The sequence below is a fragment of the Falco cherrug genome, chromosome 8 (assembly GCF_023634085.1).
Source record: "Falco cherrug isolate bFalChe1 chromosome 8, bFalChe1.pri, whole genome shotgun sequence".
NCBI classification, from domain to species: Eukaryota; Metazoa; Chordata; class Aves; order Falconiformes; family Falconidae; genus Falco; species Falco cherrug.
The window spans coordinates 61,296,149-61,317,799 of record NC_073704.1 but is presented as its reverse complement, the minus strand read 5'-3'; the positions used below and the strand labels follow the sequence as shown (position 1 = coordinate 61,317,799).

Sequence of the window (21,651 nt, the reverse complement as noted above, 5' to 3'; positions counted from 1 at the left end):
GATAATTTGCTCCAAAGAAACTATTAACTCTTACTGGGTTTTTTTCCCCTCTCTGATTTGCAGTGCAGATTGAAAGCATTTTTGAAGCCTTGCATGTTATTTGATGTTTAAATGCAAAGAAGCGATGCAGAATTGTCCTGAATTATTGTCATTTACAACAAGGAATTGAACTTTTATGGTGGCCCAAAAGCCTTTCTGTACTCAGACGCTGGGATGGTCTAACTTTGTTCTCCCTTTGCATTGATGTAGGTTCATAACCACCCAAAGGGAAGTGATGGTTATAGTGGTGTAAAACTGGTGGAAATAACAGGATTATCTTTGACTAACCACAGGGTTTTCGATGTCAGGAATTTGAACAGCCTGAAATCATTCTGCCCCCGATTGTTTTTTTTCTTTTTAGAAGAAAGGACCAAATAATATATCTAGGGCTTATACATGGCATTACACTCTTCTCTGTGCAAAGTAAGCAGGAAGGGCAAAAGGCAGACAGGGGAAGCAACAGCCAGAGCCTGATCTCTGCAAACCAAAACTGATATTTCTTCAAGTTAGAAAAAGGTATTTGTCAGTCCAGTGAGGAGTAGGAACTGGGAAATCCATCCTACTCAGCATTTTGTTGTACATAAATTTTGGAGCATCAAATCAGCAGCCGTACCAATATGTTGTAATTTGAGAGAAAATCCTGGGTGCTCGTTGCAAGCTTCTCATAGTTTCACTTCATGATCATTCATCTTTGCTTCCTGCAGCAATATTGGCCCGCAGGAGGGAAAGTCCACTCTGCTTCCAGCTCTCCAGGCTGGACCAGCTCCCTGGGTGCGTGACGGTGCGAGCGATGGCTCTTCCTTCTGCTGGGGACATCCTCAAAGGTGCCTGTGGCGGTCCGGGTGTTGGCACCCACAGTGCCCTGGCTGTACCCACAGCCGTCTTCCAGTTCTTGCTGAGATGAAGCAGCCAGTGGTGGTTTCTCAGCTCTCTAAACTGGTTGTGAATCACTCAAAACTTTTCAAAACTCTTGGTTCTGAAGGTACCAAGTTTCCTGTCTGAAGTTCTCCCAATATCCATTCAGCATTGTTGCTCTTCCGCTAGGAATATTTTTTGCTGTATATGAAAATAATTGCCGTAATGTTCACCAGGTAAAAATGGAAGCATGCTACCCACATTCAATGTACTTTTTTTACACCAAGCCTTCCTTAATATCGCTATTCATAGAATTTTTGGATGGGAAAGAATAATTATATGGGAAACAGAAAATCCAGTTTTGCTGGGATTGATTCTCCATAAGCACTAGGAGTGTTAGAAACTTCTGAACATCTTTTATTTCATGTTAATTAAGTAACCATGACACCATAACACAATTTATTTCCTTTAAAATTGAATGGTAGTAAAATTGGCGTTATTTTATGTCAGTTCTCAATTTGCATTAGAAATACTCTAGCCAGTGGTGTAAACTGGCTTATGTTCAAATTTTTCAATTATTCTTTTACTTCTTTTTAAAATGCTCACTCCTCTGGTGAATGGTTCAAATGTTAATGACATTTGAAAGGGTTTTTTTGAGCCACGTAAGACTTAGTAAAACCATAACTTTGCATTTTACTGCTTCGGTGGGGAGAAGCTGTTAATTAGGAGTACCATGGTAAAGAAAACTGCTTTTTGGCTCTGCCTACCAACTGGTTTATTCTTCTTATAAACAATTGGTCCCACTTAATGACTAGACCACACTGTATTTACTAGCTACCGTCAAGCATTCCCAGACCTCATAGTTTTATGTCTGTGAAACACTTGCATATTATGATCTCACCTCAAGATACAGAATCTCTCTATTCAAGTTTATACATGACGTGGAAAGTCTCTGAGATGTACTCTGAGGTGTAAAATTAGTGTAATTCCCCTGGAATGAAAGAGATGTGCCAATTTGTATCAAGTGAAGCTGTGGCCCACAATGTCTCAAAGCCATTTGCTTTTGTCTAGCAAACAAGCAAACAAATGTTCTTCATTTTAATGGAAAATAACACTTATGTCTCTCCTTGCTCATGGACAGAAGGAGATCAAAGATAGCACAATCTGTTCTTGCAAGGCAGCATTTCACTACCAGACAATTAATATGATAGTATCAGGGAAATGGAAATCTGTTCCATGCCTAGGTGTTTCCCCTCATGGACTGGAAAACTACTGCATTTATCATTTTCTGTCTTTAGGCAAAAAAGGTAACTCTCATTTGCATATTTGTCAGTTTGTGCTTGCGAGTATGAGATTTACTTAAAAACAAGCCCAGCCAGCTAAATGTTCTTATTACCCTGAGAGAGCAAAGCACTTAGGCCCATGATTAAAATGAAGGTAATTGAATTTAAGCATGTGCTTAAAGTAAAGCACAGCCATAAATACTTTGTGGAATAGACGGGAGGCTGTTCTCATACTTAAATGTAAGCACTAATCAGTATTTTCCTAAAACCAAAGTTTATAGCCTTTTATCAGCAGTTCCAACTATCCCACTAATAAAAAGTGGCACCAAAAATCAGCTTTTCTACGAAATTTGTGGAACAGAATGAAGATCAAAGTGCCACTTACATAACAAATGGGCAGAGTAGGTTTGAAACAAGAACACAAATATTAAAATCTGGGTGTGATAAGTTATGTATAAGAAAGACAGGAAAAAGCTTATTTCAAGTTGAATTGTGTGGCTTTCGCAGAAGCACATCCTTGGTAATCTAGAATGGAAACACCTCCTTGTTCTACAAAGCTCACAAACGTACGTAGGGGGTATTGGGAACTGCAGTGCAACTACTGCTGCCCTGAGTTTTTACACCTGAGATCCTCTGTGTCGGGTTAGTCTTTGGAATTCAAAACTGCAGGTGGAATTAAAAAGTTCACCTTTGAAGTTACCACTGATAGATCTGACTGGGTTTGGACATGTGGCATTTTCTAGCTGAACTTAATTTTCTTTGTATTTCTAATAGAAATAAATGAAAATCTGTTTCTCTTAGAAACTGTGAGAATTAAATACTCATCAAGTATTTTGCTGTCCTTTTGAGCTGGACCAAAGAAACTCTGATTTCATCATCAGGCCTGAAACATCAGGCCTAAATCTGATGCATTGGCATATATAAATCTGTTAAAATACATAGTGAAATACATTGCATTTTACTGCTACTTTAGGGAAGGAGGAGAAGGAACAAATGGAAAAGTTCAGCTGCAATCCCATCTCATCACTGTCAAAACACAAGTTTTGGAAATTACTTTTCCATTAGCTGTTCCTCATTTGCATTACTGTTTTAAAAGGAACTTTTTTTCTATCCAAACACAACTTCTCAAGTGCCAAATGACTGTCTTGCCTGCTACCATCTTCCCTTCACAGAAAATGTAAAAAAGCCTTTCTGCCCCCCCGCCCCCCCGCCCCCCCCCCCCCCCCCCCCCCATTTGGCATAAGGGGAAATTCCTCATTATTGTTCAGCTCTGGCATCAATGGAAGAGACCAGATGTGCATTTCAAAAAATAGCGTTCATTGTTGTGTTGTATATGATGATATAAAAATGTGGGTGAAAAGATGTTATATGGTTAGTTCAGTATCTGCATTGGGCTCTGCATGGCTGTGCTCTACCATCCTGAAGCTTCACTAAATTGAAACTTCTATTTAAATTACCTTTAATGTGGAGTTCTTAATAATAGTTATTGTAGATTAGAATAATTAATGAATTTTTGAGTTACATAGTGTAAACTCATTACTGACTCTTTGGAAGCTTTGCTCCTGAACATATTGAGAAAGCCAGAGTAGTACACTAAATAAAAATGATTTAACAGTTTTTTACCAGAAGAATTTTATTCCTATTAACAGATGCATTTATATGTGTAATTTGTAAATATGTAAAGATGTTTATAGAATGGGGGAGAGAAAGAACTGGGCTATCACACCATTTGAAAAAAAAAATGCAAGCCAGAATTTGTGCTATTTCAGACAATAAAATATGACTGCAGTGAGATCCGAGCTTCAGGATGAAAAGCGGTTCTCCTAACAGCATGTGAAGGAGACGAGTATGACCCTACCCGGGGGAATCAAAGGTCCGTGTGGCTCATGTCCTGTCCAACAGCCAGCAGCAGAGGATGCCCAGAGGAAGAATGTAAGTACAGGGCACACAATAATGGCACGGAACACTTGCCCAGCAATTTGCAGCTGAGGATTTCTGGAGCCAGAGGTCAGTGTCTTTATATTTAGTGACCTTTAATGGGTTTTTCTTCTGTGAATTTGCTCCGGCACCGGTTTTGGTTTTTGAACTCGTGTAATCTTCTAGTACCCACGATGTTTGGTGGCAGATATCTGAACCCCTTATTATGCTTTGTGTGAAGAACTACCTTTTTCTTCTCAAAAGCCTGCAGCTAAGCTTCCTTTCACCTCCTCCAGAACTGGAAGAAAAAGTCTTCTTTCACTTTCCCTGTTCCACTTGGGCTTTTTGCAGTTGTCTGTAATATCCCTTCTCAGCACTTTCTTTCCCACATGGAAAAGACTATTTGGACATTCCCAGCATGGGACCCAGCTGATGCTTCACATCGCTCTTTTTGGCCCTGTGTGTACCTCTGCCACACGTAGCATTTTTTCTGAGACAGAGAACCAGCCCTCTGCATGGAACCCGAGATGCAGGTGCACCAGGAGTTCACTGCGTCAGAGTGATCTACTTTGCTTTGTTTGCTATTCCTTTTGTAGCAATTCCTGGCATTCAGTGCACTCCTTGGTGATTAAAAATGTATTCAACACCTGCATTAACTACTATAAAATATTGTTCCTGCCTAATAATATGTTAGAGCACGTCATCTTGGATGTGACTTCACTCCCACGTGTGTTACTTTATATTTCCACCAAATTCCATCTGTCTTTTGTTTCCCACTCAGTATGATGAACTCCTTCTTCAGTTCTCCACTCTGAGCCCTCATCTTCACTTTCTAAGAGATTTTTGTTATCCATAGATGGTCTTTCTGCCTTCTCCAGCTCACTCAGGCAACACATTGAGCAGCACCAATTTGCATGTGCTTGCCTGTGAAGTTCCACTTCCCTCTGCTGTGAAGAGTAACCAGGTATTGCCACTCCTTGCTGCCTTTCTTTTGAGTAGTTACACCTTTTTAGGAGACCATTACCTCCTTTCCCCTGGCAGATTATCTTCCCTGAGAAAGGTGGGAGACACGGCCAGGAGTTTTTTAGAAATGCAGGTAGAATACATCAAGAAGAATATTATCTTCCTCACACTCTGACCGAATCCTTCTAAATAACCCAGTAGTGATCTGCAAAGTCTGACTTCCCTTTGACGAGCCATGCTCATCCTTCCCCAAGGGGGATGACCAAAGTGGGTCTCTGAACCTTCCTTTCTGCTGCTGGCTCAGATCTTGCCAGACAGCTGGAGCTTTGGCGTGGGAGCTCAAGCCTGCAGCACAAGGGAAACATGAGGCTTCTCATGAACTAGGGTTTTAGAGAGTTGAGCTGATCGTTTAGACACAACCCTAGTCATCTTCATGAAGACCAACAGCTAATGATTGCACATAATTATATTAATCTCATTATTTTAGTAAGAAATGCTTTCATTCTGCAAGCATCTAATTGCATGACTTACTTTCTGTTTTAAGTGGTTCTTCTAGGGTGTGCAGCTGTCAGGCTGTTCCGATTAACTGGACTTTGAAACGTCTGTGAGCTCTGTTGTCAACAAGACTAATCAGCTTTTATTGTATTTAGCTCTGTAGATTCACAGAGCATGAGCTGTCTTTTGCAGGTTCACATTCTTGTTTATAAATGTTACTCTCTTTGCCATCTTTGTATATTGCACAGAGTGGTAAAATGCAAACATAAAAGGCCTGCTATGAAGATCATTCATACTTTTTAATTGTAGTTTTTACATGAAAAGTGCCATTATCCTAATTAAACTGGCCCATTTGGAGGTGTATGTGTGCATAGGCATATGGCGTGAATGTCTTAAATGTGTGTACATATATATATTTATCTGTGTGTATATATCTATGTATATGTATTATACATGTATATACACATTTATAGCCATTAAATACATTCAGATGGCGAGTATTCTTTTTGTGCAGAGAGACTTAATGCAAAGAGTCAATATACTGTGATTGCAGTTCTTCCCATTTTGCAAACTAGATACATTATTCACCGAAAGGGATCAGCCTGCTCTGGCAAAGCCAGGGTTTACCCTGGCAAAGCACTTTTGATCTACAGATTGTAAGAAAGACACAGCACAAAAGATGGCTGCGTTGCATCGGACCGAAGAGCATTATTACAGGATGAAGGAAGGAGGCAAAAATAGACTCGACACACAAGTTTTGCTGAAAGTTTCTAAAGTGGGAATTTGAATTGTCTGCAGCCAGCTCTGGGTGTGCGGCGGGGTGTGTTACCCGATCCGCTCCCCGCTCCGCGGCAGGCTGGGGACCCTCCGCAGGGCTCCTCCCCAGCCGCCCTGCCGCCAGCATGAGCCAGAGAGGAATAGAAATCACTTGGAAGGGAGCTAGTGAAAAAATAAAGGGTCAGAAAATGGAGCTGCAGTAATTTGCTGGAAGGTAAAGCTGTGTTCTTTTGTTATTGCTTTTTTTTTTTTTTTTTTTTTTTTTTTTTTTTTTTTTTTTTTTTTTTTTTTTTTAACGAGAGCCTGCCTGCCACTTAATTTCTTAAGCTTTGAAGTACGTTTTGCAGCCGGGGGAAGGAGATTCACGGAGATGGCGTCACTTTATAAAAGTTTCCAGATTTTACTGAGCTTCTTGTTTGTTTTCTTTTTTTTTAAGGTGGGGGGGGGGGGAGTTGTACTATTTGTAATGCAAGTGGGCAATGTGGCCGAGATCTAAATATACGCCTGTGAAAACAGAACCCCTGAGATAGCGACACCGACAGCAGAGGCTATTGTTAACTTTTGGGATTCCAATTAAATCCTGCAATGTTAAATATTTATTTAATTACTGGATAAAGAGCAGGCATTCCCTCTGACTGCCCTAATGGAGTTGGAATAATGCAGTAAGGGAAACCTTTTTCTCCTCCCCCCCCCACCCCCCCCCCCAATCTAAATAGCTATAGGCAAGCACAGGCTAGAATCTGAACATTAAAGGACAAAAAAGTTTCAGCTTTGTTTTAGGAGTTATATTTCAGTCTGGTAAGGAAACTATACTGCATGTATTTTTCCATATCTTCAGCTCAATCCAAACATAACATTCCAAAGGATAAAATCTGTTACAAAATAAAACCGACTTCGTGACAGCTGAACTTCTACACAGAGTCTAAAAATTATCTAAAAGCGCCTCGAGAATCCTAAATGTCATTCCCAAGATGTGGTGAATTGTAATTAGGTTGTGAACTATTTTAGTGACAGTGCCTTACATGGGGCCCGTCTAAGCAGCTGGAGCATTTATGAACTTCTTTCTTTCCTTTACTCTGTGACATGTGAAGGTGTTTAGACAGTAACAATAACCCTTATTTATTTCAGATTTGCAAAAAATGTAATCAAAATTGAAAATGTGTTGTTTGCCTTTTTATTTTCCTTCCTGTATTTCCCTTTAAAACTTAGTTCACAGGGCAGTGCTTAAAGAATGGAAGAAAGCTCATCAACAATAAAATAGTGAATGAAAAACAATTTTCATTATGATTATTATTATTATGAGAAAAAAAACCCTATTTTGTGATTTTCTGATCTTACTGGCTTCTCCAGAAAAGTTTTTAATTTTGTTTTAGAAAATGATACAGTTTCCCTGTTCTCCTAACAAAAAGCGAAGAAAGGAAAATAAAATTTCTGTGGAAATTTTTCAAAGAGAAGCAAATAGCTTGCAACACGCTGTCCAAAAGCTGCACTACACTATGCCCAAAAGCACTTTAATTTTATAACAGCCATTATTATGCTTGTATATGCAGATCTTGATACTGTAGAGGAAATTATAAAGCCCAACTATTTGGTCAGGAGGGTAGAAAAAAAAGTTGTGTCCCTAAGTGTGCCACGAGATTTAAATACATGTTGTAAAGGCTCGGCATCCTGTAACTTGGGGACTTTGGCAGAGAGGCACCCAGAAGGAGAAAGTCAGGTCCTGTCGGTTCCTACATGAGAAAGCTTGAGCACTCTGCATTGCCATCGCTAATTGTTTCATGTTGTGAAATCCCAAGGTGATAAAATTGCTGTTAGAAAGTTTGCTTGTGAGTAATTACATGCAGGTCTAGCTATTAAAACCTGATTTGTTACTCATAGGCTACACTCATCTGTTGCGTCTTCTCTCGAGATACAGATAAACTCCGTGTCCTCTTCACTGGTCTAAGCCAAAGGTACCCGCATAATGAACCGAGAGGGATTTTAGCTATAGGTATTGTTCAGACATACATAGTGGGATCAACTACCTTTATCATAATAGGTACAATTATTGTAATAGATCGCTTCTGTTTCAAACTGTTCCTTTTTCCTTTCCTTGTATATATTTCTAGAGGAAATGCTGGAGGATGTGTACCTTTCTTCATTTAGAGTTTTAAATACTGATTTTACTCCTAAGCAAAAGTTTCCCTTTGCTTTTTTTTTTTTTTAAAAATTTGTTTCAGAGTGTTTCTGTTTATTATATTCAAGCTTCTCCATAGAGTGGGTGTAACCAGGAGAAGAATTTGGCTTGTGATGTGAGCTAAATTTTCAGTTCTTCCACTATTTAGAGCTCCGTTGAGCTAAAAATAGTTTTCCTGTGGTTTTGGCCATGAAGCCACAAATACAAGTTTTCAGTGCACAGTTATTGTGGATGTTGATCCCAACTATTGCTACGAGAAATGGAATTCAGCTCATGGCTGTGTCAGCAGATGATTATGTTGAGTGTGAGGCTGCACGTTAGATCTCCTTGCTGTCCCACAGCAAGAATGCGTCCCACCCAAACACCAGTCGCTTCCAAAAGAGGGACCATGCTCAGAAGGCAGTGCCTGGGCTGGGGAGCAAAGAGCCCGAGGAGGACCACTGGGTCTATGCAAGTGATACCATAGAAGAATACAGCCACGAGGCTCCGTGTTTGGCTAATGGTGTGGGATGTAAAACAAGTGGTAGGGAATGGAGTAAATCTCTAAGAAAATAAGACAATTTTGTTCATGGCTAGTTTTGAGCAGAGTTTTCGTGAAAGAAAAAAGCTCACAGCGATCACGTGGTTACAGTACGTGGAAGGAAGTTAACTGTGATTCATTCTCTTTCCGTACTACCTTTTCTATCCCACTTCTGTGGTCCAACTTTTCTGTTGTCCACCGGTATTTGGTCTGATTGTGGCAGAAAGCTTTTAGGAGGCAGGGGCTGTCTGTCTTCTGAGCTTAGTTGTGGGTGTCAGGCTCCAGAAAGCGTTCTTACAGTATGAGGTCATGTTCTGGAAATAGTTGAAAATCACTGATTTAGAAGAACGAGAGTACTGCATGTTTCTGTACTGCTGATGCAATGGTGAGGGCAAGTTGGGTGATGGTCTAGAAAAGTATCAACACTGGCAGAATACTCAAAGGAATTGTGCCATTTAAAATTCTTTATAATTTCTTCCGTAAGAGTAGTATATTACTTTGTGTTAATCAGCTGGGACATTTTTTCCATTCCTCTGGGAAAGTTTCCACCCCCTGCTCCACAAAGCAGACCCAGTTCAGCAGCACTCTGCCCTGACCAGATTCTATCCGCAGGTGTCAACGGAAGAGGGTTCACGCTCTGCTGTGTACTCTGCGATAATTCTCAAGCAAAGGTTTCTCTTACTTATTACTTCTTACATGTCTTACTTTTCCTGCAGTGATCTTTTTCCCTTTCCTTTTTTGTATGTATTTATTTCTTTTTTGAATTTTTTTTGTGTTCAGTTTTGCACCCTTAGTTGACTCTCAGATCTGTCAAACTGGATACGCTATCCCCAAGATAGTGACATTTTTATCCTGTAGAGTGTGAAAAGACACGGTAGAGTTGAACTTACAAAACCTTTACATAATGTCTTTGTTTTTAACAACTCTGTAGATGTACCAGTATTCAGTTACGTGTCTCATCTCATTTGTTCTTCCAGTCTAGGAAAACAAGTTTGCAGCTTTAAACTTGCTGGGAAGTATAACTTTGGCTTGCCTTTCCCTCCCCTGGTCTACAATTTCATGTTAATGTCTTCTACCCGTAGCTTCAGGAAACAAGGCTAATTCTTCTCTCCCTTTCTCTGTACTGCTGTGTGAGTTGAGTCATGCATGGTACCCAAAAGTGTGGCTCTAACAATAACAGGGTACATAATTTATTATCCGAGAATTCAAAGGCTGTGAGCCAGTGAGTGTAACTTCACAGGAGCTCACACCACCAAGGGCCTTGTAGATGAACACTTTTAATATATTTCCTCCAGACACTAAACTTTTTTCTTTTTTTTTCTTACATATGTGATGCAATGTATACCACGTTTGTATTGCCTTCTTGTTGTCAGGCAGCCGCTTACCATCTATCACGCTTGCTCTCACTCAGTGTGCTGTACATTGCGGGGTTATTTAAAAGGACCACATGGCCAGAGTGAATGCCACCTCCCTTTCCACTTGCTGAACTCTGCTCAAACACAACGCTGTTTTTCTGCCTCAAAAATATATGTAAAGGTATGTATAGTATGTTAGCCCCTCCTTAGCCTTTCCCACCCTGAAACTTTTTGAACAGGGATGGCATGTTCCTCTCTTCACTGCCAAAAAAAAAAAAAATTCCTTTCTCAGCATTTCCCCCTTCCCCCATTTCTTCTCAGCTGACAGCTGTGAGAGTGGAACTTTATTGAGCTATCCTATCCATTTCCCCCAATTCTGTTTTTATGCTAGGTTTGGTTTAAATATCCAAGCCATCTTTCACACTACAGGAATTTTTTTAACATTGTTATAAAGTGTCTTTGCAAATATTTAAATGTGTAGAGACATGGTAACTCTGTGTGTGTGTGTGTGTGTTTAATTAATTAATTATTTTTTTTTTTACATAACATTCCCCCCTCTCCCCCCTGCAATTTAGAAAGTTGATAGGAAATTAAGTTGAACAATGCAGTCATTTTAGAAGTCACAGGAAGGCCAGAGTTTCGTAATAATGCAACTTTTTTCAAGACTATTTCTTTATAATTCAAACAATCTATTTTATTTTCAAACTATTCATTTCTAACCAAACAAAAATCTCATTAAGATACATAGGGATCATATTCAAAATCTGGAGAGAAAATTCAAAATGATGTAATTTAAGATACTTGTTGGACTTCATGGTTGCTTCTCAACCATGCAAGGCCTGACACAAACTGGTGGTAGTTCTTCTGTTGATTGTTTTGTACTTTGACCAGACTGTAAGGTTATAGCTAGCTCCACCATAAACATCTACAGCAATGCAGGTTTATGAGAAGACAGTTTTCTGTCTTCATTGCCATCAGACTGCGTGCAAAGGAAAGTGAGGCAGGTACTTATACTTTAGTTGACTTTAAAAGGCAGGACCAAAAGTATAAACATGTGCAGTTGTCTCTGCAGAATCTGAACACACAATAATAATTAAAACATGCAGGTAAGTAGAAGGTTAGCTAATAATTTTTCCTTGGGTTATCAAACCTGCATGTCTCTGTTGGAAAACCTAGGTTTGCCGACGCTAAAAGAGGATTGATGGTTCCATGAGTTGTGAAATTAATGAATTCATGAAACCACATGATTTCTGGCAGCTGTGTTCAGGACACCTTGTGAGTCTCCTTGTTGCGAGCCTTTTACTGAACTTGCTAAGTTATTAGAGTGGTCCCACTGCAGCATGGCAGTAGAGATACAAGTGATGGAAACCATATATGAAGTAGACAGTGGTGAAAGCGGTGGTCATTTTATTGTGACCTTAAGGGTATACAGAATTCAATCATTGGATAGCCAATGTAATTTACTTTGTCCTTTACTCTGTCTCATTGTCTAGGAATAGATAACCTGACTTTATAGACATTTGGGTTTTACCCATTCAACATTAGACTGCGATAAAACGGCAAAAAAACCCAAGAGACGAAAACTATTTTTCAGCCCATAGATCACATTCGTTATTATCATACTCCAAAACAGTCTGTATATTGTGCTTAAGAATCACTTTCTGCTTTCTGAGGAGTGGTGTGCTGCAAGCAGGTATGTCTAACTTGCGTGTAGATTTGAGAACGTTTTGGAAAACTTGCAGTTTTCCCTGTCCTCTCCCATACACTTGCACGCACACCTTCAGCTTTCCTCATCACTGGAACTCTTAAAACCTCTGCAGGAAGAAGCACATCAGAGCACTGTGCTGTAGCTTCATCTGACAGTATACAACTGTTTTGTAACTTCTTGGTAAGAGAACATTTTGTTTCATAGAAACATGATGGCTGGCACATGAACAACACCTAAAATGCCTGCTGCCAATTTGTTGTTTGTTACTTGGTTTATTAATTAAGTTACACAAAAGATTTGGAAAAAGACCAACATTTTTTTTTTGTCCCATATTTTGGACGGCCTGGCCAAAGCAGAACAATTGCTGGTGCAGAGATACATAGGAGTCCCTAAAGGTTAGCTCTGTTCTGTGGCTGAACTACATGAAAGCCTTGCTCCTCCACTGCTGTCATGAACTTTAGTAGAGATAGCCTGCTGAGCTATTAGTTGATCTCTGCATAGATCAGAGTACACTGGGGCTAAAAACTTCTGTTTACATCAAAACCAATCAAGTGCCATGTAGATTTGAATCAGAAGAAAACTTCTTCAAAGCTCACGTATATTTGAAATTGAAACTTCAGTTTGGGTCACTGGATATTTTTCTCCGTTTCTACAAACTTTACATGGCTTTTTCTTCTCTCTCTCTCTTTGTTTTTAGTAGATGTGTTACTCTTAATTTACACAAATAAAACATAGGCTTTCATGTAGTTTCTTTTTAGCTTTATTATATATGTATTTGTATATATGCATATATATGTATATGTAAAATAACTTCATTACTTTTGCTTGTTTCTAATATTTTCTTCCAAAAGAAGTTTGTTTGATAGCAAGATTCAGTTGGCAGGCCAGATGCAACTGGTGTGCCAGATTTTTAACTGCTGCAAGATGGCGTAGTCAAACGTTCTACAACAGCAATACAAGTTTACGTAAAAATGAAGATTTTGCCCTGTATATCTGTTCCTACAGATTTTTTTGCCAGAGGAAGGAACTCTTCTGTAGGAATTTCCGTAGTGGATCAGACTAGGATTTCGTTTAGTTCAGTAGCGTGTCTGAATCAGGCTCCGATCAACCTCCTCTGAGGAAGGCAGCCTCTGGGTTATGAAATAAACTTCCTGTAGGTAAAGTTTCCTCTTAAAATCACTTTGTGGGCTGAAGTGTGAAATACTTTCCCCTAATTGTGGATGTTCCTGTTGTCCATATAAAGCTGAATTTCTCAATGCCCTCAGAGTTCAGGCCTCAACAGTACTTTGTAGAGAGCAGTTCCACCTGCTCGTGACCAGAGTGAAGAGCAGAGCTGAAGATGGTTTAGCCTTCCGCACTTTGCCAGTCCTTCCCTATGATGAAAGGCCTTTGAACAGACAACTGATTTTTATCATTAATTTCATGGAAGTAAGCACATTCTTCAGACCTAGCGGAAATTTAGGTGGAGTTCCAAAGGTCAGTTGCATATTCAGGAAAATTTTAAAAATGAAAACGTTCTGCCATCAAGTCATGGTGTGGACCCAATTCTTTAGTTTAGCCTCATACCAATTTACTTAGTGAAAAATGACAAGAAACAAACAGTTATATCAGCAGTATGCTTAATCAAGGTCAGGCATTGCTATGGCATGTTGGAGGTGGTTTTAGCCTGGTACCTCCGAAACATTCTTTTGTACTGTTTAAAAAATACTTTTGAGAAAATGGTGGTCGCTTCCACTTCACGCGATGAGGACTGACATCGTATACAGTATGTAAGTCCTCATCCCTACAGTCTTTTCTAGAGTAATTTCTAATACTGCTAACACATTTTCTTGGAGCTTTGCTATGTGGTTTTAGTTACTACGGGATGCAGCCATCTGAAGGGCCTCAGCTACACCATGGCGGGTAAGACCCTACCAGCACCGCAAAACAGCTGCTGGTGGGCCGGTGCCAGCTGCCGGGCACACGGCTCCGAGCGGCGGGAGTGCTGAATTCCCCTGCAACTGCAAGGCCTCGGCCCATGGGCGGCCATGAGGCACGTCTCCCTCTTGAGGGGCTCGCTGTGGGCCCACACTGGGCTTGAGGAAACTGCTTTGCTCCACCATCTCGGGGAAAATTCCTTTTTCGACAACAAGCCCCGAACATGTCAGGGTTGTTTAATTTATTTCACTTTTTGTTACGGTGCAGGTTTGACCCCCGGCGGGCCCTTCCGCCACATCCCGCAGCACGGCCCGGCCCTTCCCGCCACGGTCGCTTCCCCCGGGCAGCAACGCGCATGCGCGGGGCGCAGGAGCCCTCCCGCGCGCTCCCCCCGCCCCTCGCGCACATCCGGGTCCCGGCGCTGGCCCCGCCGGCGCCGCCGCGCCGCTGTCCCCTCCGCGGGCTCCCAATAAAGTTTTGTTGCGAGCGGGCGGCCGCGGCCCAGCCGGCGCCTGAAGCCTAACGGAGAGCGCCGTGCCGCCGCGGCGGGGAGGCCGCCTCGCTCCGTGCCGGGTGGGTCGGGGCGGCGCGGGGGCGGGGAGCGACCGGGGGGCGGCGGGCCGCGGGGAGCGGCACCTCTTCAGCCGCTTCTCCTCAGCGGTGCGGGAGCGCTGCGGTTCGCCTTCCCGATGGGGGGGGTGGCGGGGGAACGGGCCCTTTCGGAAACTGAGGGAGAGCTCAGCCGCCCCCCCCCCCCCGCCCCCGGGCGCGCGGGCCTGGCGGTGACAGGGTTTGGGTGGTCCCGGGCCGGGCGGGAGGCGGCGGGGGGTGGGAAGGGGGCCGGGGGGGAGGAAGGAGCAGCCCCGGCAGGGCCAGAGGTGCGCAGGGTCGCGCTGCCGGGCTGTTAAAACACGCTCCGTGCTGATAAAAATAAGTCTGTGCACGTAACTGTAGGAACAAACTGTTGCAATGCTAATAAGAGGCTCGGCGGTTTTTCTTTCTTTCTTTTCCTGTGTTTTTTTTGTTTTTGTTTTTGCTTTTTTTTTTTTTTTAAAAAAAAGACGAGGAGCTCGCCCTTGGCCGGAGCCAGGCCTGGCCGGCGGAGGGGCTGAGTAACAAGCGCACATGTGTGAGGGCCGGTGGCGGCGGCGCGTCCCCGCGGAGGCGATGGCAGGGCTCGCACCCCTCACCTGGGCCTTCCTCGCCTGCATCCCGCACTGACAGCTGCCTGCCAACCCAGGGGCCGCTGGAGTGATTTAGAATGGCAGGTTTTGTTTTCTGCGGGTTGTAAACTTTAATAGAGGAAATGTGGTCTTGCGGTTAAAGGCACAAGACTGGAAATCAAGTGATCTGTGCCTCTGTTCCAATTGTGGCATTTCTGACGTGACTTTAAGCTAATGAAGGTATTTCACAGCAAAATGAGGGAGAGAAGATCCGCTTCAGCGGTAGTTGCTGAATATATTGTTGAATAGGTTCAGCAAGAGTTGTTGACTCTTTTGGTGGAATCTGTAGGGATTTAAGAGACTTTTCTCAGTGAATGACTGGGGCTCTTTGCTTTAACAACACCTCCGAGGAATAACTGTCAACATTTGCATCAGCCTGTAAGTTTTGTCTTGTCATGGGAAATTAGATTGTCAGTATGTGATAGTTTTAGGTGAAATCTCTTCCTGGTTTTCATTCCTTTGTAAATTTCAGGTAATTTACCTTCCATGAATGGCTTTGAAATACTGAAAACTGAAATGGGTATTGTTCATTGCATATCTCACTTGTGGAAGCTCTGCACAGAATATCCTTTTGATATTCTGAGGCATCACAGATTGTGATTGAAGAGAAGGAGAAGGAAAAAAAAAAGGTGCAAACACACTATTGCAGTCATGTGCCCATGCTCATCAAAAGCTGTAATACTTTATGAAGCTGGCAGCAGGAGTTGGTAGTGGAAGTTAATAGAAGCAGCAAATAACTTAATTGAAGATGTTTCATAATTTGTGTGTTGTAACTTTTGAGTGCCCTGTCAGTGTAGGGTGCTGTTGGATTTAATGTCTTAATCCCTACCATTTGATAGTGATTTACCTCTGATATTAAAATTTTGTTAACTTGGCCTCCAAATTGCTGCTAAGTGTTTGGCACTTAGGTTTGCAAAACAAAACCTCAACAGGCCATGTGCATCAAGGTGCCTGCCTTTGTCAAAACTTTCTTTTCCTTTCAAATGTGGCAAAAATAGATTTGAGGGAGGAATTTTATTTTCTTCTAAAGGAAACTTTTCTAGTGGAAGCCCAAGATGGGTTGTTGAGATGGGGATGAGAAGTGGGAAAGGAAAGAGAGAGGCTTCTCTTAATGACAAAAGATCACAGCAAAAGGGCGTGCTGGTATGATACTGCATACAGCTGTGGTGGGTGTTTTTTGTTTGAGGTTTGGAGTTTTAACCTCTGATGGGACCTGAAGGAGCTATAACTGTGGATCCTGTACTACTTGGTTCTTGTTACAAACTCAGATTTCTGATCTTGCACCTTGAGTGCGTGATCTTGCAGAGTTTTCATGATAATAAATACTGTCTGAGCTGGAAGAAATTCTGTATCTTGAGGTGGAATGCTTGTGCTCTATTAAAGTGACTTTTTTGGGTTTATTCAAATGTCTTTGCAAACTGCGATCTTTAATATTCCAGAGGACACTTTCAATTTCAGAAAAATGTCCTCTGTATTTTCTGTATAGTTCTGTAAGGAAGACTCTAAGAACACTTTTGTTGCTCTTGGCTGAATTACATACCTGCAGAAATACTGCTATGGCAATTCTCTACAAGTCCCTATATCTTCCTTCCCTGACAGTTAAGTGGTGGGTTGTTTTTTTTCTATTAAAATGCACTTTTCTTCTAATGTCTGTGATAGATTTGCTGAAATTAAATGTAATGTGTTAGTGTTTCTTCTTTAAAGACCTTTAAATGATTTTTAATAGCATCAGGTAAGGAGCTTGTGCTCAGAACTAAAAGATTTATTCTTGTGTGAGCTGAGAACAATTTGGATACTTTTTATGGCTAACATTGATAAACAGCTCATTAAAAGCAAGTCAAACAGTAATATAAGACTTTTGCAGTTATCATTAGTCGCAGTGCAAGTTCCTGCACTGTTTTCTGGAAGCCTTTTTAGCTGTGTTCCTGTGACCACGTAGAACAGTTTGGCTGGCACTTCAGTGTGCTGACCAGTGTGCGTTGGCAAGGTGCAGAATGCCGCCTGCCAAGTTTGTATCCCTACTGACCTACCACCAAGGTTGAGTCTGCCAGGACTGTCATCCTTGACAGAGGATCTTTGTCAGAATCGCTGCTACTGATACACCAACTATGAAGTAGTGTCTCTGAATTCTGGGTCAGTGGATGTCACAAACTGACAAATTTAGAATACTTTGCCATTCATTCATTCTGTGCGAGGGGAAAAAAAGCTTGCTGAATTACTATTGTCAGTGTTCCCTCCAAATCCCATAGCTTTTGTAAACTTGTCACAGTCTTGATGCAATTCAGTTGGAGTGGAAGTGTGTATGTATACATCTTTATTATTCTTTCCCTCTTTTAAAGCTTTAGGAAAGTGTAAAGTCCTTTCTTTCAGGTTATGCTCTTTGTTCCCAGTTCACATTTTTCGTGGCAGTGTTTGGGATCTTATTCTTTGAAGTCTTGTATTTAAGCGTCTAAATTTGTGGAAGGCTTTTTCCAGGTTGTTAATTTTTGAACATTCTTTAGGGTTTGTGAAAAGTGTAAGGTCATAGAACGATTTGGGATGGAAGGGACCTTAAAGATCATCTGGTTCCAACCCCCTGCCACGGGCAGGGGCACTGGCCACTGGACCAGGTTGCCCCCAGCCCCGTCCAGCCTGGCCTTGGACACTGCCAGGGATGGGGCACCCACAGCTGCTCTGGGAGGCCTGTGCCAGCACCTCGCCACCCTGACAGGGAAGAATTTCTTCCTAATATCTAATGTAAATCTACCCTCTTTTAGTTTAAAAACATTCCCCCTTGTCCTGTTGCTACAGGCCCTACTAAAAGTCTGTCCCCATCTTTCTTATAAGCCCCCTGTAAGTATTTGAAAGGCCACTATAAGGTTTCCCTTATATAAACACATTCTTTGTTTTCACGTTTTTTTTTCTCTAGGTATACTGAGGTCATCCCTACTCACCCAATTGCTTGTCCGTGTCCACCAACTTACCAATGGAGGCATAGGCTTTTGTTTTCATGTTCAGTGAAATTTAGTGATGCAATTTTAATTAAGAAATGGATGCTAACTTGTAGTTATCTGCTGTGCTTAGAATAGATCTTAAATAACCGTGAAAACATGAGGCAGTTTCAGGACTGACTTTCAGATGTGCTGACTGCTGTTGATGGTGGCATTTTTCAGCATAATGCTTCTGTTGGAAAGTGCCAATTAGCTGAAATAGAAGTGTGAGAAAATGCATGGTTCTGACAAAACACTTAAGGGAGAGAGATTTTGGTTCTAAGACAGAATTTGTAGGTTTTGGGAATTTCTACAAAAGCTAATTGCTCAGTAATTACAGTAGTTCTGGAGGCCGGGGCCGTGTGAGCACTGGATTTTTGTGTTCTAAGTGGATGTCATAAGAAATAGATACTAACTTTTTTAAGCTTGGGAAGTTTTTGTTTCTTCTCCCTCTCGCCTCCCCAGTATCACAGTTAAACTCAAGTTTTGCCATGATGCAGAACGAATTCAAAACTTTATGTTCTTTGGTTACAGTTTTACTGAGGTTTTCTTGGCATCAGTTGGAAGTGAGGGTGCTTTTGAAATGCAGTGGAGCTCTGTTAGTGAACCCTTCCTGACTGGACCTCTTTTGTGATACAAATCATTATCACTTGTATTATTTTTTTAACAGTAATTTTTGAAAAGACTTTAAGAAAAAACAGAAGCATCATTTTTGCTATGTGGCTTTTATGATTCCACTTCCTCGTACAATGTATTACTTGTTGCTTGTGATTGGCCTCAGAGTTTTTGTTACGTTGCTTTTAAGAGAGTGCTAGTTAAATACTTCTCAGCTGACAGAGCTAAATGCTTCGGTTTTGGTTTGGGTTTTGGTTTTTTGGTTGTTGTTTTTTTGGGGGTTTTTTTTGTTTATTTTTTTTAAGCTGTGTTAGATGATGTACAGATGTGGAAATGAAAAGAACAAGTATTGTGTGAGAAAGCCATGTCTGAAGTTGTCAATATACTTCATTTGTTTGGAGGGCAGTCACAGTTAGTAAAATTTTTGAAGATACCAGACAATTCTTTTCTGTTCTTGTTTACATGTATTATTAGAATATATTGCCTTACAAGGCATGTTTGAAGCAAGGAAATCTAGTGTTAGTATGAAAGCATTTATTACAGGTTTTGGTCAACTGGTTGTGCATTTGGATGTGCAAGCCCAGTTATGATGAAAATACCACCAGTCCTTTTTGATACCGTTTATAAGATCTCCTTTCGTCTTTTACCTATCCTGAAGGGTAGGAGGGGAAAAAAGTGGGTTATACCACTGATGATATTTTTCATGGCTAAAATGTTGCACAGGATAATTGAAGAAAAATGTTTTCCATTGAGAGGCTATGCCACTGGTGTTCAAGTGTATTACCCAGGCTTTTTAACCACTGTGTGACCTTAGGATTTATTTTATCCTTGATGTGTATGGAAAAACTGTGAGGTCGACATTTCTTCTGTATTTGTCCTCAAGAAAAGGCTTGAAGGCATGCGGTTGCATGGGACTGTGAGCTAGGCTACAATGTAAGGTGTCGACTTGGGAAAATGTTAAGAAAACCCAAGCACAATCCTGTGCAATTCCTGTCAGGAAATTTATAAGGAAAGAAGGACCTTAATAAAACCAGATGACTTTGATGTGTGATGTTGTAGTTTTAGATAGTCTTAAAGAAAATATTGGTGACTGAATGTAGTGTAATACGCTGTAATATACTGTAATTGAGTTCCTGAGCTTTCTGTATGAATATGTGATATGCTAATGTATATATGGAGCCAAAATACGGCAGCATTAATAAGTTTGAAAGGGCAGTGAAGTTAAGCACAAGAGCTGACTGCAGAACAGCTTTAACTGCAAATCTGCAGCAGCCCTAATGAATTACCAATTGCATAGCTAGTTGTAAGTGGTAGTTTTATATGATGAAATTGAGTCTCAAAGCAGCTTCTAATCATGAGCAGCGAAGTTCCTTATTTCAGATTGGATATGATGCTACAGGAAGCTTTCTTAATTTGCAAACAAGTAAATTAAGGAGGGAAAGAATTGTGCTTGTACATTTGCAATACAAGCTTAGTATTGGCAGTAGGAAGGGATGAGGACTGTGTAGTTGTTACCCATTTTACTCTTTTGCTTGTGAAAACCATTGTTCATTGCCATGCTGCTTGGGGTGATAGGTTGATTGGTTAATGCTGCTTTAGATTTAGTTTTTGCCGGTGGGAAATTAGTTGGGGGTGGCAGAACATGTTACATAAAAAGTGCATCTCACTAGAGTAAATACACCATATGCAGTTTTATATTGATCTGTTCTGCTGTGATCTTGCTCAGGCCCTTTTAGCCAGAAGATTCCTTGATAGCGAATCAAAGTAATCTGCTAAATTTGCCAGTTTAATATAGTAGGCTAGGAAAATCTCAGAAGAGGAATCAAAAAGTAGTTGAGTTGCTCAGTATTTGTGATGGTGGATGAAAGGTAGTCTGTTTCTTCCATCTTCACAAATGAGATGTAATTTGTAAGTTCTGCTGTTAGCCAACTTTGTTACTATGTAGCTGGCTTGATGAGGTAATAAGAAAGGGTTCAAACAATGGACCTGTTCACACAACTAGTTTCCTTCCATTTGCTGTAGTCATTAACAAGAACTTTAAATGTATAAATAACGCATGCCCCAAAGTCTAGTTTTGATGCAGCGATTACTTCCTTGTATACTCAGCCATTAAAAGCCCCCTCATGCTACCCCATGCAATGCATTACACTCACTCTTTAAAGAATGTTTGTAACTGTTTTTTTTTTTAAAAGTAATAACATGCTTTTCAGCCCATGTTTTCTTGCAGCTCAGCTGAAAAGTTATTTAATAAAAGAAGGTAAGGCCTAATAGACCCTCTGCCTCTTGAAATTTAAGAAAGCTTTTTTCCCCATGAAAGTTGTTACCAGCTGCCTCTAGAAGTGCAACAATAAAAGTAATTTGTGCAACACTATGAATGAAAATGTGACTCCTTACAGCCTTTGTTTCTCTGCTCAAATCTTATAGCGATGCACTGTTGTACTGCAGTCACAGCTCATAACATGCACTTTTAAAACCCTGGAAGAAATTGATTGTAAATACAGATGATCTGGTGAAGGTGTTCCTAGCAGAGGTTATGATTACTTAGAAACCTTTCAAAAATTAGATGCTGAAATTACATTAAATGGAAGTAAATGTTGTAAATGTGGTTTATGCTGCTCATTCAGATATTTTAAAACTCTACAAGAGTGGTGGTTTCTACATGAAAATGTTTGGTTTCTACATAAATACCTGAACCTACTGCTTTGTAACCTTAACTAGCTCCAAAGAGGGAAATGCTTTTAGTCTACAAAGAATTCATGAATCTTTTTCATTCTACCTTGTTTTCTTAAAAAAAAAAAAAAAAAAAAAAAAAAGCAAAACCTGTAAGCCTGCAGTATTT

General features: G+C 40.8%; 1 protein-coding gene across 2 annotated transcripts in view; it reads left to right on the top strand.

Annotated features, from left to right (window-relative positions):
• The first annotated feature begins 6,253 nt into the window (after positions 1–6,253).
• The window catches only part of SMAD5 (SMAD family member 5), a 30,505-nt gene continuing 15,107 nt past the window's right edge, over positions 6,254–21,651 (top strand). Inside the window, exon 1 of one of the 2 annotated variants that reach the window (XM_005440647.4) lies at positions 6,254–6,543. The gene's annotated coding sequence lies outside the window, so the exon portion shown is untranslated. Of the gene's footprint in view, positions 6,544–14,408; positions 14,579–21,651 lie in introns of those variants that run through there. The other variant, XM_055718485.1, reaches the window with a different exon arrangement.